Raw genomic sequence first — 17,531 nt, forward strand, 5'->3', positions numbered from 1 at the left:
CTGCTTGCCCTAGTCCTGAGTAGGAAGTACACTGCTTGCCCTAGTCCTGAGTAGGAAGTACACTGCTTCCAGGCAAAACAAAGATGAACTCTCCTGGAGGCAAGCAGCTTCACAGCAGTATTCTAATTATTTTTACAAATATTTCTTCAAAGACTAGAATACTTTATAAAGTTTATAATAAATTTCAAAAATACACCTCGTGATGCCAACACGTGTGAGAGTTCATAGAAACGACCCACATAGATTTCAGATATTAAAATCTTGTGCAAAGGTGGGAATGGTGGTGCATCCTCGGGACCCCAGCCTTCACCGCAGTGCTGAGAGTAAGAGGCATCTTAAGTTCAAAGTCTGTGTGACCTATATACTAAGACCCTGTCTCAGGAAACAAACAGAAAACAAAGACACACTGTTCATGCTTCCCCAGGTAAAAGTACAGGGACGCACTTGGAAAAAGACAACAGTCACCAAAAGGAGAAACAAAACTACAAGTGGCACTTGTGGAAAGGTCTTAGAGATTGGGCAGAATGGTCACTTTCTGGCAGAGTGCTATGGGGCATGTGCAAAGCCATCCCAGGGTCACACCACAAAACTACAAAATGAGGACGATGACGGTGATACTGGTAAAGTTTTAATTGATTCCAATTCTGCCCGAATCACCTTTATCCATATCTAGTACTTCTTCCCTGACTCTAACATGGCTACTGTACTCTTCCTCCCTCTTTGTATCTTCCCTATCCCCATGCCAGGTCTTTAGCCTCCTGCAGCACGCAGATCGATCAATTGACTTTGTCTCAGGTGTAGCCTGAGTAGATTTTCAGGAGCTTACATTTAGTCTTCCATATCAAACTACATGTGCCTTAAGACAAGGGACACATTTCCTTTTTCTCCATCTTACTATGTAGATCTGGTTTGATGAGGCTTATTATACAGCTATTTAAATGATGGAAGGGTTTTACTACAATGGCTGCATGTCTAAAGCCCGTTCCTCCAATGCACAAATGTGTGGATGACTCAACTAGAGTGTTTTGGTTTCTTGGGGAAAAATTTTCAGAATGGGGATTTTTTTTCTAGCAAGAGATGACTTAGTTCAGCCAAAGTTAGGGTTAACACAAAGAGAGGAAACCAAGCATAAAGCAAGCCATCATAATGAAAATAAACACTGAAGAGTGGGTGGAGGAGAAGAGGAAGCAAGAGTCCCCATTCATTGCAGTGGCCTGCTGGGTTGGGGTCCACTGTTTCCAGAGTCATGGAAGCGCTGATCCTGGTCATCAATAGGCTGCAGGATGTCTTCAACACTGTGGGTGGGGGCCTACATCATCCAGTTGCCTCAGAATGCAGAGCAGTGGGAAGAGCTCAGTGCTGGAAAGCTAGTGGGGAGGGACCTTCTTCCTAGAGGGACTGGTGTGGTCACTCAGAGACCTCTCATTCTGCAGCTGGTCCACGTTTCACCAGAAGATAAAAGAAAAACAACAGGAGAAGAAAATGGAGTTGAAGCAGAAGAATAGGGTAAATTTCTTCACACCAAAAACAAGCTTTACACAGATTTTGATGAAATTCGACAAGAAATTGAAAATGAAACCGAAAGAATTTCAGGAAATAATAAGGGAGTGAGCCCTGAGCCAATACATCTCAAGGTTTTCTCACCCAGCGTTGTCAACCTAACACTTGTGGATTTACGGGGAATGACCAAAGTACCTGTAGGTGATCAACCCAAGGATATTGAGCTTCAAATCAGAGAACTTATTCTTCAGTTCATCAGTAATTCCAGTTCCACTACTCTTGCTGTCACTGCTGCAAATACAGATATGGCAACATCAGAAGCACTCAAGATTTCCAGAGAGGTAGATCCAGATGGGTGCAGAACTCTAGCTGTAATCACTAAACTTGATCTCATGGATGCGGGTACTGATGCCATGGATATATTGATGGGAAGGGTTATTCCAGTCAAGCTTGGAATAATTAGAGTAGTTAACAGGAGCCAACTCGATATTAACAATAAGAGTGTAACTGATTCAATCCATGATGAGTATGCTTTTCTTCAAAAGAAGTACCCATCTCTGGCCAACAGAAATGGAACAAAGTATCTTGCTAGGACCCTGAATAGGTTACTTATGCATCATGTCAGAGATTGTTCACCAGAGCTGAAAACAAGAATGAATGTCCTAGCTGCTCCGTATCAGTCTTTTCTAAATAGTTATGGTGAACCCGTGGATGATAAAAGTGTTATTTTACTCCAGCTTATTACCAAATTTGCCACAGGGTATTGTAACACTATTGAAGGAATGCAAAGTCCATTGAAACTTCTGAGCTATGGGGTGGTGCTAGAATTTGTTATGTCTTTCATGAGACTTTTGGGCGAACCTTAGAATCTGTTGATCCACTAGGTGGCCTTAACACTATCTTGACTGCCATTAGAAATGCTACTGGCCCCTGTCCTGCTCTATTTGTGCCTGAAGTTTCATTTGAGTTACTGGTCAGATTAAGCATCTAGAAGAGCCCAGCCTCTGGTATGTGGAACTGGTCCATGAGGAGATGCAAAGGATCATTCAGCATTGCAGCAATTACAGCACACAGGAATTGTTACGGTTCCCTAAACTTCATGATGCCATAGTTGAAGTAGTGACTTGTCTTCTTCGTAAAAGGTTGCCCGTGACAAATGAAACAGTGGCAATTGAGCTAGCATATATCAACACAAAACACCCTGACTTCGCCGATGCCTGTGGGCTAATGAACAATAATATAGAGGAACAAAGAAGAAACAGGCTAGCAAGAGAACTACCTTCAGCTGTATCATGAGATAAGATCGCATCTGCAGGTGGTGGGATTGGAGATGGTGGTCAGGAACCAACAACAGGCAACTGGAGAAGAATGCTGAAAACTTCAAAAGCTGAAGAGTTACTTGCTGAGGAAAAATCAAAACCAATTCCAATTATGCCAGCAAGTCCACAAAAAGGCCATGCTGTCAATTTGCTAGATGTGCCAGTTCCAGTTGCACGAAAACTGTCTGCCTAAGAACAGCGAGACTGAGATTATTGAAAGACTCACCAAATCATATTTTCTAATTGTCAGAAAGAATACTCAAGACACCATCCCAAAGGCAGAAATGCATTTTTTGGTTAATCATATGAAAGATACTCTTCAGAGTGAATTAGTAGGGCAACTGTATAAGTCATCCTTATTACATAGATGACCTTCTGACTGAATCTGAGGACTTGGCACACAGTGAAGAAAAGAAGCAGCTGATATGCTGAAGGCAATACAAGGAGCCAGTCAAATTACCACAGAAATCCGAGAGACTCATCTTTGGTGAACAGAACTGTTCAATATCTACACTTTGCTGACTTGAACCTGCTAGCTACTTCCTACCTGAGTAGAAGTTTATTTATGAACTTTTGTGTATTGCAGTGTATGAATTTGCTCACGTGAAGACTGGCTATAAGCTGAAAAGTATATTATTCATTACAAAATAAAATCACATGTTTAATTCACATTTTCCAAGTTTCCTATGATGTATATCAAGTCTGTCCTTTTCAGTCGAACTTACAAGAACAATTGATATTCCGGTTGTACATAGCAGTTTGCCTGTGCATATGACCCACGTAACATTTTTAGTCTTAAAGCTGCAGCCATAGTCCTCAGAAAGGAAGCTCCAGGACTTTTCATGACTATAATGCATGCACTATTTATACAGACTGACCTGGCTTTAAAAGATGGAGCCTGGCAAGTTCCTCACATAATCAATGTATCCACCTATCCTTCATTTTTATAGTCTTAAAAAACAAACAAAACTCTGTAACTTTTGCAGTTTTAAGAAATATGTAAGATCTGAAAGACTCATCAAGATGTAGGAATAGACTGTGTAATTAATGGCTCCTGAGTCTACACTGCCCTCGTGCATTAAAAATTAGGATATACTTTGACTCAGAATAAGCCTGAACATATGAATTGACTCCCTGCATTAAAAACAACTATTGGGAACTTTCTTAGTAACAAAGTCCTGTTAGTCTCTAAATGATCCAGCGATAACCTAGATTTCTCTTACTTACAAATACAGCAATTGCAATCCAGATACACCCTTACTAAAGTAGAGCGCTTACACTGGGCTCCAAGACTCCCAGGTAAGTGGGACCTAAAATTCCACTCTGTATCCACAGGTAATAGCTACTTTAGTTCACACCAACAGAATAGGCTAATGATATGAAAACACTGGTGGACCTTTGTTAAAGAAAAACACCTGGACATACACATACACCTAAAAGCTTATGGACTGTATTCAGGAGTTGAGGGTAATGTTTACAACCTATTTTGTGAAAACTGCCCGTACAATTCATCTTGTAAACTAAGGATTAAAAAATTTTCTGTCCTAGCTGGGCAGTAGTGGTGCACGTCTTTAATCCCAGCACTTGGGAGGCAGAGGCAAGTGGATGTCTGAGTTCAAGGCCAGCGTGGTTCCAAGACAACCAGAACTAGACAGAAAAACCCTGTCTTGAAAAAGCCCAAAAAGAAAAAAAAAATCAAACCTAAGTAGAAATCTTTGATGTATCTAGTTGTCCCTGACCAAATGATGCATTCATGTTATAAATACTAAAATTGTTTTCAGGTTATGGTCGGTCAGGCATCTTATGAAATACTATTAGCAAGGAAAACAAGATCATGTTATCTTTAGTTTATGATGCCTACTGAGCAATCTCAAATCCATAAAGGCAGTCCGATACAGCTTGACAGTGAGTACACACTGCCTAAATGTGTTAGCATAGTTTAAAAAAGAGATCCTGTTATCCAACTATTAGGTTGCCATGCTTTATTTTTTAAGAGAGATGACCACCACTGTAGCCTTTTTGAATTTGTAAGGAGAAAGAAATGCAACATCCAACATTTCAAATAGATTTTAAATGGAAGATGTTAGCTTTAAAAAACATGCTATGATAATGTACTTGTTAGCACTACACACTTTGTACAAAGAAAAAGAAGCAAGAAATGTCGGGAAAGGGAAAGTTTCCTTTGTGTGCTTTTACACTGAGTTGTGTTCTGAAACATGGAGATCATTTCTGGCATATTTATAAGAACACTGTATGGTCTATGTAAATAAAAATGCTGGTGTGAAATTTCCAACAAAACCAAAACAAAACAAGCTAACTAACTAACAAAAAACCACTTTTCTTGATCCCTTTCTCAGGGCCACCTTGGTGCTTCACATGTATACTGTTAGTTATAAATGTTGTTCTCTACCCCATCTTACCCCTGAAAAAACAAACAAACAAACAAACAAACAAACAAAATCCTGTTATTTCTAGTGGGCAAGCTAGTATAGACCTGAGATCCTAGAGCTTAAAAGGTTTAGAAGGGGTTGTGAGCTGAAAGTCAACCATGACTATATAAGGAATCCCTGGCTCAACAACAACCACTAAAACAAAACAAAAACAAAACAACAACAACAACAACAAAAAACCAAGTATTATTTACACTGACTTGCGGCTATCACACTTAGTGCGGCTCTCAAGGTTACCCTTTCTGATCCAGTGGAGTCCAAAATTGCAATAGCAGCAATTCTTTCTTTCTGCACGCTTTGCAAAGTGACTTCTTTTGTTTAGCATAACCCACAGAAAGAAGGCTCTTTTTTGTGGGTTAGCAACTCATCGTTTCTTTGCACCCCTAAAATAGATTCTAGTTCATCTGTTAACCAATGTCATTTTGGTTGCTGCTAATACTTGGAAATTATTTACAGAGATCAGCAATTGTTAGACTGTCAAGCTGTCTTCCAAAGTAGAAATGGGTTCTGTGTGCACATCAATGGTGACTGCAACTCACATACTCAGATCTGATGTTCGCTGGGTCTTAGATTTTTGACTATTCTAATGTATGTGATGCAGTAACCGGCTGTTATACTTACCAACTGCCTAAGGACCCATGATGCTCCCATACACTCAAATAGGAGGTGATATGAGAAGTTACTGAGATCACTCTTAGATAATGGCCAGCACAGAACCTTTCTTCTCATTTGTAGTTCCTGTTGTGACTACAATGAATGTTCTAAAATACATAATCATTTAAGACAATGGAAATTCATTGTTCTGGAGCTCACATGTGCAAAATAGATCTTACTGTGCTGAAAATCACTGCATAGATAGCACACATTCCTTTTGAAGGCTCTGGGAACAGTTATTGTCCATATTTTAGAGGCTGTCTGTGTTCTTTGGCTTCCTCCTCCCTTCCTACATTTTTTAAAACTAGCTAAATTAGGCTAAGTTTGTTTCATATTATTCTCTGAATGTCTTCCTCTCCCACTTCTAAGAATCCCGAGGATGGCATCAGGCCCACCTGGATAAACCAGGATAACCTTCTAAAACTGCAGACTTCAGAGATATCCGGATCCAAATTCCTGGGACCAGTGACTGCATGGAAAAAGAGGTTTTCAAGAATATAATTAAGTCACAGATTTTGAGATAAAGATGTTATCTTAGATTGTAAGCTCTAAAGTTGATTAGACATTTCTTTTAATTGAAGGACAGTACTTTAATAAAAGGAAAACAGAAGATTCCACAACAGAGAGATGATGACAACTTTCCTGATAAAAATGTAAAAGATAGAGAATTTTTTGCCTTGCAAAAAAAAAAATCTCCAAGACATATTAGGTGTTTTAGCCAATGTGCTGGCTAGCTTTGGGTCAACCTATGGTTGAGAGGAAAGAAGCTCAATTGAGAAAATGTCTTTGTAAGATAGGGCTGCAGGCAAGACTGTAGGGCATTTTTTTAATTAGTAATTAATGGGGAGGGCTCATCTCATCATGGTTAGTGCCATGTCTGTGCTGTTGGTCCTGAGTTCTATAAAAAACAAAACAAAACAAAACAACAAAAACAACAACAACAACAACAAAAAACAGGCTAAGCAAGCCATGGAAGCAAGCCAGCAAAGCAGCAATTCTCCATGGCCTCTGCTTTAGTTACTGCTTCCAGGTTCCCGCTCAATTTGAGCTCCAGCTTCCCTCAGTGGAGTATGATCCAGAGCAATAATAAATAAACCCTTTCCTCCCCAGGTTGCTCTGATCCTGATCTTCATCAAGGCAATGATAACCCTAACTAAAATAGTTACCAAAGAGTATATACTATGTAGTGATGCTACTTCAGAGGAAATAAAATGCACCAAACAGAGCCATGTATCATGAAGAACTCATCCAGTTTAATGATATCTTCAGATATCTCTGAAGAATAGCAATGAAGAAAAATAATGCTATTCTGCATTGCTTAACTGCAAAGGCACATATTCACAATCTGTGTGCTACTTTTGAAGCACCACAGTTTTGTTTTGGCTTTGGTTTTGTGCTTACTATTGTATCCGAGTGCTAACAAGTCCTTGACAGGAAATGGTCATTTAATAAACAGTTAATGAAGATGAGGCTTCCAGTTAATATTGAATCCTGGGCTGGTGGGCAGATGTTAGAGGTATTCTAAATTCTTCCTGTTCAAAGTATGTCACAAAACTGTGTGGACCAGTGTCTCTGCGTGTACTTCTCTGAAATGAATTGCTGTTGTTTATCTAACCTGAATATCTACCTTGCAAAGTCGACCTCTTGTCCCCATTTTACCAATGAGGAACCTAAGGTTTGGGTGTGAGACTACTTGATGGATGTTTTCTCTTTCTTTTCCTGTTTGTGCAATTTGACAGTTACACAAACCTCACCAGATGGAATGTAGTAGTCATCTCCAGAAAAAATGTCCCTTTCAGGCAGGTTTCACTTGTGTTGCTTTTTGGTTTTTTATAAGCTAATTCACAAACTTGTTTTGAAAAATTGATATGGACTCAGGGGCTGGCAGCGCACGCCTTTAATCCCAGCACTTTTATCCCAGGCAGATTTCTGAGTTTGAGGCCAGTCTGGGCTACAGAGTGAGTTCCAGGACAGCCAGGGCTATACAGAGAAACCCTGTCTCAGGTTCCTTCCAGTCTGTCTGGGCTAGTGCCCAGAGCAGACCTTGGGCGCAAGCTCTGCAGCCAGTCCCACAACACCCAGAAGAAGCTCCACTCCCAGGAGCTATGACACACCCAGGATCAGAGGTGAGGAGGAACCAACATCTGTCCCAATAACTGGGACCAGCAGGACCAGGCATACAGGAACTCCGCCAGCCCAGTGATTCAGGTTCCTTCCGGTCTGTCTGGGCCAGTGTCCAGAGCAGACCTTGGGCACAAGCTCCACAGCCAGTCCCACAACCCTCAGAGGAAGCTTCACTCCCAGGTGCTCTAACAAGCCCAGGGTTACAGGATCCCAGAATCCCAGGATCACAGAGACAGCTTGACTCTGAGGAGTTCTGACACAACGAGGATCACAGGAAGGACAAGCTCTTGTCAGATTTAGCAAGGGCAGGTAGCACTAGAGATAACCAGATGGCGGGCAAGGGTAAGAAAATAAACAACACAAACCAAGGTCACTTGAATCATCAGAACCCAATTCTCCCACCATAGCAAGTCCTGGACACACCATTACACCGGAAAAGCAAGATTCAGATATAAAATCACTTCTCATGATGATGGTACAGGACTTTAAGAAAAACATAAATAGCACACTCAAAGAAATACAGGAGAACACAGGTAAACAGCTAGAAGCCCTTTAAGAGGAAACACAAAAATCCCTTAAAGAACTACAGGAAAACAGGTGAAGGAAATGAGCAAAACCATCCAGAATCTAAAAATGGGAATAGAAACAATAAAGAAAACAGAAACAGAGACAACCCTGGCCATACAAAACCTAGAAAAGAAATCAGGAGCCATAGATGCAAACATCACCAACAGAATACAAGAGATAGAAGAGAGAATCTCAGGGGCAGAAGACACCTTAGAAAACATTGACACAACAGTCAAAGAAAATGCAAAAAGCAAAAAGCTCCTAACCCAAAACATCCAGGAAATCCAGGATGAGAAGACCAAACCTAAGGATAATAGGTATAGAAGAGAGTGAAGACTCCCAAGGTAATGAGCCAGTAAATATCTTCAACAAAATTATAGAAGAAAACTTCCCTAACCTAAAGAAAGAGATGCCCATGAACATACAAGAAGCCTACAGAACTCCTAATAGACTGGACCAGAAAAGAAATTCCTCCCGACACGTAATAATAAAAACACCAAATGCACTAAACAAAGAAAGGATTTTAAAAGCAGTAAGGGGAAAAGTCAAGTAACATATAAAGGCAGGCCTATCAGAATTACACCAGACTTCTCACCAGAGACTATGAAAGCTAGAAGATCCTGGGCAGATGTCATACAGACCCTACAAGAACACAAATGCCAGCCCAGGATAGTATACCCAGCAAAACTCTCAATTACCATAGATGGAGAAAACAAGATATTCCATGACAAAACAGAATTTATACAATATCTTCCCACAAATCCAGCTCTACAAAGGATACTAGATGAAAAACATCAACATAAGGAACAAAACTACACCCTAGAAGAAGCAAGAAGGTAAGCTTTCAACAAATCCACACAAACTTAATTCTACCTCTTACAACAAAAACAACAGGAAGTGACAATTAGTTTTGTTAATATCTTAATATGAAAATTAATATTACCAACATATCCTAATTGATTGAAATCGAAAAATATGAGGAATTGCAAATTTGTTGATTGCCATCCAATGGTCTCTCTAATTTGGTAATTGGAGAGATAGGTCCAACATTGTACAATCTATATACACTTTCAGCTTGTTTGTTTGTGACTGTATCTGGCTGTGTCTTGAAATCTTGCTTCTCCTATTTCAGCCTTTCTATTAGTAGTATTATTTATTTCATGTCTTTACACTATACTATGGTTTTCAGAACAGCTTATATATTTCAAAAGTATTTGTATACCCAAAAGAAACATAGATGATTAACTATGGAGGTTGCTTGTAAGAGAACAAAAAAGAGTGAGACTTTGAATGCTTTGTTTGAAGTTTGTAGCTCTTGTATCAAGTTTGAAGAAGAGGACTTTATAAGTTACTATTTCTCTGAGATGAATGCTTTTCTAAATTATCACAGCCAATGAACCAAATTGTTACCCTCACCTACTGTCTGTGCCACCCTCCAAGCAGAACCATTGTTCATTGAAACAGTTGGTGATTGACTTTATTGATAGGCCATCTTAATACATGCACCATTCCTTCAATGAATGTAACCTGTTCTCTGTGTGCTGAGAATAAATTCACGCACTCAAGTCAAATAGCTTTGACCATAGCAGGAAGTCTGTATTCAAAAATCATCGAGCCTACAATTCATTCCTTGGCACAGAAGAACTATCAACTCTCAGCTTAACTACGATGGAGGTAAAATCCTTTGGTGATGTGAGGGTCATTGAAGTACAGCCTTATTACAATGAAATCCAATGTCTAAAAATTGTTCTTATTTTGGGCTTAATAAGAGCCCAGATTTTAAACTCTACTAAATACAAAACAAACAAAAAGACTTTATATATTTATGTTCATTTAAGAAAATACTAGTAGTGATGTATTATTTTGAAATATATAGTTAATATGTTTGGAGTTATTTAAAATTTATGTTGAGAAAAACGTATGTATTTTCAGTATTGCTGTAGACAAGCATCTACATAAGACTGTTAAATTGATTGTTGTTTTATATCAAACAACTTTTATAATACTCATTTTTATTTTTATAATATTTTATAAATTTTAAGGAATATGACAAAAAAGATATTGTAGGTATTGAAGGGGGGTCTCTGTGAGGAGTAGGGATACAAAAGGGAAACAAGAATGTGATTTAATTCTAGTTACTTAAAATATGTTTTTAAATGTTAACAAATTCAGATAAATTGAAATCATGTAACTTTTCTCATCATAATGCAATAAAAGTTTTTAAAAAAAGAAACTCTGTCTCAAGAAACAAAACAAAACAAACAAACAAAATTGATATTGATACACAGGTATGTCCTGTTCTGATGTTCTCTGATACAGAGAGATGTCTATATGTCATAGTGTCTGCATATTTATATCTATACATATATGTGAAAGATCTAGAAGAGCAATACTCAAAGGTTTGAGACATAAAGAAATGACAGAGGGAAATATTAAGCATCTTGATTTGATTTCTACATGTATCAATATGTTGAAGTATTATACATTATCATATGCAGTTACCAAGTTTGTTTTTGCTTTTTCAATTTTAGTTTTTTATGTGTATGTGTATTTGTGTGTGTCCTATGTGTTTGTGTGCCAGTGAAAGTGAGGAGATGCCATTGGATCTCTGCAACTGTAATACAAGGTGTTGTGAACTTCCTAAAGTGTTCATCAGGGGTCCTAGGAACTGAAATCTGGTCCTCTAAAAGAGTAGCAGAGGCTTTTAATTGCAGAGTCATCTTCCCTAGCATGTTAATTTGTAAAACATATTTTTAAAAAACTGGCAGTAAATGGTAATCTTCCATGTACAAAGTAAATCCATTCTTCCATACTATCAAGATAGGACAGTTAACAACTTTGGGTTTTTTATTTGTTTGTTTTGTTGTATAGAAGCACATGGACAGCTACTTCTAAAATGAAAGGTTTTAGATCGATTTTACACATATACGTCTTATACATGCCTTTTTAAATTCAACAACTGACTTTGACACAAAAACTTCACCAAATGAATGTAGTAGTCATCTCTAGAAAAATATCCTTTTCAGGCCTGTTTTACTTGTATTATTTTTTGTTTTTTTATTAGCTGGTTCACAAACTTGTTTTAAAAATTGATAGCAGTACACAGGAAGATGTCTTGATGTTCTGTGATACAGAGTGATGTGTATATGTCTTGTTTTTTAATTTTCTAGATAGGCCTAATTATTTTATGTGACTATGAAATAAGTAGCAAGGAAGCCTATTTTACATCATTTTCATGTATGGTCATTGAAGTGTTACATTTCTTATTATTACAAGGCTTCAGTAGTGATGCTAGTAATTGGCTATTTTACCAATGTGCAATTGTGTCTATAGAATAAATTTTAGAAGTTGAATTGCTTAGTCAAAGAGATATCCCCTGGTATATTTTGTAGAGAAAACTAAGTGTGGTTGTACAAACCTGTAAACCAGCATTCAAATATATTTGAGGTCAGCCAAGACCCTATCTCTAACTAAGTAAATAATAATAGGTAGTTTATGGAGAACTGCTAACAATTTAAAATTTATTTATTTATTTTACAACCTATTATCAGTCCTTCCTCTTCACCCAGTAACCCAATTCCCCCTTCCCCCCTTGAGAAGGGGAAGCCCTACTTTGGATGTCAGTCCCCCACTCCCCACTCCTCCAACCCACTACCCCCCTTACATCAAGTCACTGAGGAGCTAGGCACATCCTCTCCCATTGAGGCCAGACAAGGCTGTCCATTTAGGTATGCAGGATTTACAGGTAGAGACAATTGATAATTTTTAACCATAAATGTTACAAAAATATTCTTCTTTCAGAAATTGTTTTATTGTTGATGATGTTGATGCTGCTGCTGCTTTGTTTTGAGACAGGGTATCTCTATGTAGCCCTAGGTGTATTGGAATTTCCTATATATACCAGGCTAGTCTCAAGCTTACAGAGATCTATCTGACTGCCTCTGCCTTTGGAGTCCTGGGACTGAAAGTATAAACCACCACTCCTGGCCCTCCAATGCTATAAAAAAATTTCCCTTGTACAAGAGGAAGGGAAAAAAAATTGCCTAGGGCACACAAAGGTACTTTTAAAAATGATTTGCTGAGATTCACAGCATGAACTCCATTTTCTAAAACAGTGTCATTTCCCAATTGAAATTGAAATCTGTTTCTATTTTACTTTGCACACAACTGGTCTACCTACCTGCTTTAGCTTCACATGATCAGTATGCAGTGCCCTGAACTGTCCACCATTGGTCCTGGAGTGGCACCCAGAACCCTCGGCCTTCCTGCAAGTTCTCTACATGAAATTACTTTCCCTCACTAAGAGAAACACACTCTATTTTCCTCTTAAGCCGGCCTTGAGCTTCTTTCTCTTTATTTGATTATGTAACTTCATGAAGCTTTTCTCTTTATAGATGAGGGCCTATAAACACTCCATGATTTCTAAAGCCAAACCCATTTGTCCTCACTATTCCCATGTAAAGCTTGAAAGTTTGGCAACTCATGAAACATGTTAATATTATACATACATACATACATACATACATATATGCATGTATATATATTTATCTTTATGTAACAGTTTTGATGTCTTATGGGATTGAAAGGAGAAGAATCTTAATAGTTACTTAAGTGTAACTATGCAAAGTGCAATCTGTGTGCACTTAAGAGGCTGTGTGCAAAGCGTTTTCTCATCTCAGTTATTAACAACAGAAATAATGTAATTAATTGACTTAAAATGAAGGAGGAACAATAAACAGTGGGCACTGCTCCCACAGTTAATAAGCAGTGCTCCAATCTGCAATGGAGGGCCAAGCAGACAGTTTAATAAAGTTTAATAAAGATTTAAGTATTTATCTCTTGATTCTTCTGTATAGCTCCGACATACTAATGTTTTCCTCCTACACATTGAAAAAAAAGTAACAGTATCTTAACCAAATCTGACTTACTGGGGAGTGGAGTGGAAGAGGGATTCGTTCCCTGACGGGGTTCTCTGTGCGAGAAGAGTCTCAGGAGAAACAGAACGCTTTCAGGTTTTTGAACATTAGAAATTTTGCTTAAGCCGGGCGGTGGTGGCGCAGAGACAGGTGGATTTCTGAGTTCGAGGCCAGCCTGGTCTCCAGAGTGAGTTCCAGGACAGCCAGGGCTATACAGAGAAACTCTGCCTCAAAAAAAAAAAAAAAAAAAAAAAGAAAGAAAGAAAAAGAAAAGAAAAGAAAAGAAAAAGAAATTTTGCTTAAAAAATATTGGGGGGGGGGGTGGCCCAAAGGGGATAGGAACTCCACAGGAAGGCAAACAGAGTCAACTAGCCCGGACCCTTGAGGCTCTCAGAGTCTGAACCACAAATCAAAAAACATACACTAGGACTGGACCTAGGCTTCCTCGCACATATGTAACAGATGGGATCTGTTCTGTCTGGGCTGTCTTGTCTGGCCTCAATGGGAGAGGAAGTGCGTAGCCTCGCAGAGACGTGAAGTGCCTGGGTTGCGGGATACCCGGGGCTCCCCACCGGCTTAGAGGAGAAGGGTAGGGAAGGATGTGGGAAGGGTTGACTGGCAGGGGGCAGGATGTAGTTTATAAAATGAAAAAAGAGTAAAAAATAAAAAAAAATAAATTAGATTTTAAAAAAGCCAGTAACTGTTTGCTATGAGGTACAAGATTCAGAAACCCAGTAAAGTGCTGTAAGACAAATCACTCAGAAAAAAAGAGTTCCAAAAGGGAAACAATAACCCATTCACTTAAAAACACACTTATTTGTCTTGTACTTGAGCGCTTCAGTGACTTTCCCTGATTTGAAAGGGAGTGTTGTGGCTCCTGTCAACTGGCATGGTCCCGTGGAGAAGCTCCTGAAATCCGCAGTTCCAAGGCACCGTCTCCTCCGCTGAGTCCCAGTGGTTCTGTGAGCCTCCCCCTTTCCAGTCCTTCCACAAAACTGGCTTTTCCTGGCAGTTGCAGCTTGTGTGTGTGTGTGTGTGTGTGTGTGTGTGTGTGTGTGTGTGTGTGTGTAGCACTCACATTGCGGGAGCTTCTCTGTAAGCAGTTGTGCTGAACCCGGAGCTCGGGTTCAGCTTTTCCGAGTTGGCGCCGCCAGGATGGTCCTCAGACCTTAGAGATGGATGGCAAGAAAAGATCTCCACCCTCAGGGGCAGAAGTGGGAAAGGAACGCCCTAAAGTTGGGGAAGGAGATCATCAAGTGGTCATGGAAATGTGTTGGGACGATATGAGGATGTCCTTTGTACAATACAGTTATCCTACCCCCCCCCCATCCCCACCCTGAGATCTTGTAATTTCACTTTAGAGCCCATGTTGACCTGAAACTCACAATTCTGCCTTGGGCGTCAAATGAACCAGAGTACAGGTGTATGCCATCCTGACCCAATAATTGTACATTTTAAAAATAGGGTAGCAAGTGCAGCACTATATACCTGCCCTGGAGGCGCATTGCATTCTAGGGTGTGGAGTTGTGGTAGTGGCAATTTCATGCGCAGTTCCAGCCGGAGAACCCAGCTCAGGTAAGATTCCTGCGCAGTCCTCCGGTTCAAGCTCGCAAAAGCAAAGCGGGCAAGAGTTGGGGGTAAGGAGTGGGGTATCTGCTTTCATAATTAAGCAAAGAGCCCCAAACCACTTTACTACAATAGTTAGGTAGTGACCAAAGTCCAAGTGCGCAAACCCAGGCTCCCTGAAGTCCCACCCACCATTTTAAGCACAGCTCATCCATCTTGAGAACTGGCTTTTGTTTGGTATTTCTTGTTTCTGATATCCGGACGTGATTATCTAAGGTAGGAGGCTTACAAAACTATTTCTTATAGTGTCTGTGACTCAGTCAAATTGTTAAAATATCCAGTCTTGTGTTTTGCAAGAGAATTCATTAGTATTTGGCACTGTGCCCTAATAATGAATGTTGATGGAATGGGCGGATAAAAACTGCTCTTTAAGTTAATCGTGGAGCTTCCAATTTGCTGGAAACTTAAGAAGAGTCACCATAGTTCTTTTTGAACTTTATTTCGCTAAATTGCTGATATGAAGCCAACAGGATGGGGTACAGGATGGGATGGAGAACCAGAGCACAGCTCACAAGAAACCAAGAACCGGTGCTACAGAGGGCTACTCTGAAATTTCCAAACACTTTTTGTAAAATGATAAAGCTTTCAGGACACCAGAAGGCATTTCTATGCTAAAAGGCAGTTGACGTTTAAAAAAAAATTTTTTTTTCTCATCCCATTCCTCTCCCACCCAAGTCCCTCCCTCTGCCCCTCCTGTGATTGCAAAAAGCATTTTTATTTTTTAAAGCCTAGCTAGAAGTGAGACCAAGGAGAAAAAGGCGTGCCGAGGCCGGATTTAGCTCTGCTTGTAGAATTGGCTGCGAAGTCCCAGGTACCTGCAGAGAAAAGAGAGAAAACAATCGGCCGGCTGTTATAAAGCTGTTCTAGATGCCAGTTCTGCCTCGCTTCTGCATTGCTCCCAGCTGTGTGCAGCCAAACCCCACTTGCTGGGCTCTCTAGGTGGCCTTTTGAGCAACTCCAGTCTCCATACCCGCTAGCCACCAAGCGTAAGCCGCTTATGCAAGGCGGTGGGCCAGGCCCTTGGCAGCGAGAAAAAAACCAGGGCTCAAAGCCAAGGGCAAATCTTACTCATCCCGCAGCGGCGGTGGAGTTGCCTCCGGGTCTCCTCCATCGATGTCTTCCAGCCCCGGAGCAAACGGCCCGGGCTCTGGAAGGCTGAGGATCCACCCGCAGTGACTTTTTCGGTCTCCCTCCTCTATAACTATTAATGGGTTCTGGAGGTTCCTTTTAGATCTTCGGGGTTCCCACAAGACTGGCTTTCGTTCGCTAGTTCTCCACCCTTCTGCGATTGTTCCTGCCGCTGTTTTGCAGCTTCTCGATCCTGCCTGGTGGGCTGATTTCAGTTTCCAAACCAAGCTACTCTACACCCTGTCCTTCTCTGTACCCTGTGTTTCTCACTCCAGCTCTCTTGTGGGCAGCTTCTCTAATCACTTCTTTATCCTGACCATACCCCCTCAGGTACACAAACTTACTCATTGAAAACAGGTTTCCTCCCACACGAGCCCTGGAAGACAGCTGCATTCAGAGGGAGGGAGCCGTGCCCATCAAATTAGGACCCACCCCAGAGCCTCACTCTTCTTGCTTGCAGGAATCTAATCAAGTCAACACTTTGACTTTCCAGGGCCAGAATGAGATTGCTGCGCACTTGTTCCAGTCGAAACACGATCTATTCTAATATCGTCTAAACCACGTTTTACACTAAACATTTGTGTTATTTTCGTATTCTGCTTCATATATCTTATTTTAATTAAAATATTTTCTCCTTAGCAAATGAAAAACTTTAAGACTGACATTTTACGTAGGGGTGGGTTGTGTAGAGGGGGATGGGATCCAAGAAAAAGAAAGGCTCCCTGGTTGTTGATGATTTTGAAAGGAAAAGGAGGCTTATATGTGGTTTAATCATATCTCCAAGAAGTGGGACGTTTGCGTTGTAGTAACTATGTGTATATACCGCTTGCGCGGTGCTCACAGAGGTCAGAGGCATCGAATCCCCTGGAGTTGAAATTCCAGGCTGATAGCAGCTGCCTGTAGTAGGTGCTGGGAATCGAATTTTACCTCTGGAAGAGCAGGACACTCTTAGCAGCTGAGCCACATCTCCAGCCCTAAAATGTAAACCTGAAAAGAAGGGAATGGACAGAGTCTCTTTTCTTTGGAGGGGATCATGGAAGATCTTCATCTCAGATACCCTCAAAATGCTCTCCCTGGAGGGACCTAGAAAACTTTCCACTGCGAAGGCCAAGGTTTACACATTTGTTGCGCAAGAGCTGAAGGACAGGGTGTAGAGTGGCTTGGTTTGGAAACTGTGGAATCAGTCCACCAGGCAGGATTGAGAAGCTGCAAAACTGCAGCAGCTACGCTCGGCTGCTGCTCTCCTG

The 17,531-nt window shown here is 40.4% G+C and overlaps 1 protein-coding gene and 1 pseudogene across 1 annotated transcript in view; one reads left to right on the forward strand and one right to left on the reverse strand.

Annotated features, from left to right (window-relative positions):
* The first annotated feature begins 1,246 nt into the window (after window positions 1-1,246).
* Window positions 1,247-3,310, forward strand: LOC116095428 (annotated as a pseudogene).
* Window positions 3,311-15,588: 12,278 nt separating this feature from the next.
* LOC116096224 (cyclin-dependent kinase inhibitor 2A-like) overlaps window positions 15,589-17,531 on the reverse strand; it is a 7,444-nt gene continuing 5,501 nt past the window's right edge. Inside the window, exon 3 of the mRNA XM_031377831.1 lies at window positions 15,589-15,971. The gene's annotated coding sequence lies outside the window, so the exon portion shown is untranslated. The remainder of the gene's footprint in view (window positions 15,972-17,531) is intronic.

This window comes from Mastomys coucha, unplaced genomic scaffold (genome assembly GCF_008632895.1).
Source record: "Mastomys coucha isolate ucsf_1 unplaced genomic scaffold, UCSF_Mcou_1 pScaffold18, whole genome shotgun sequence".
In the NCBI taxonomy this organism is placed as follows: Eukaryota; Metazoa; Chordata; class Mammalia; order Rodentia; family Muridae; genus Mastomys; species Mastomys coucha.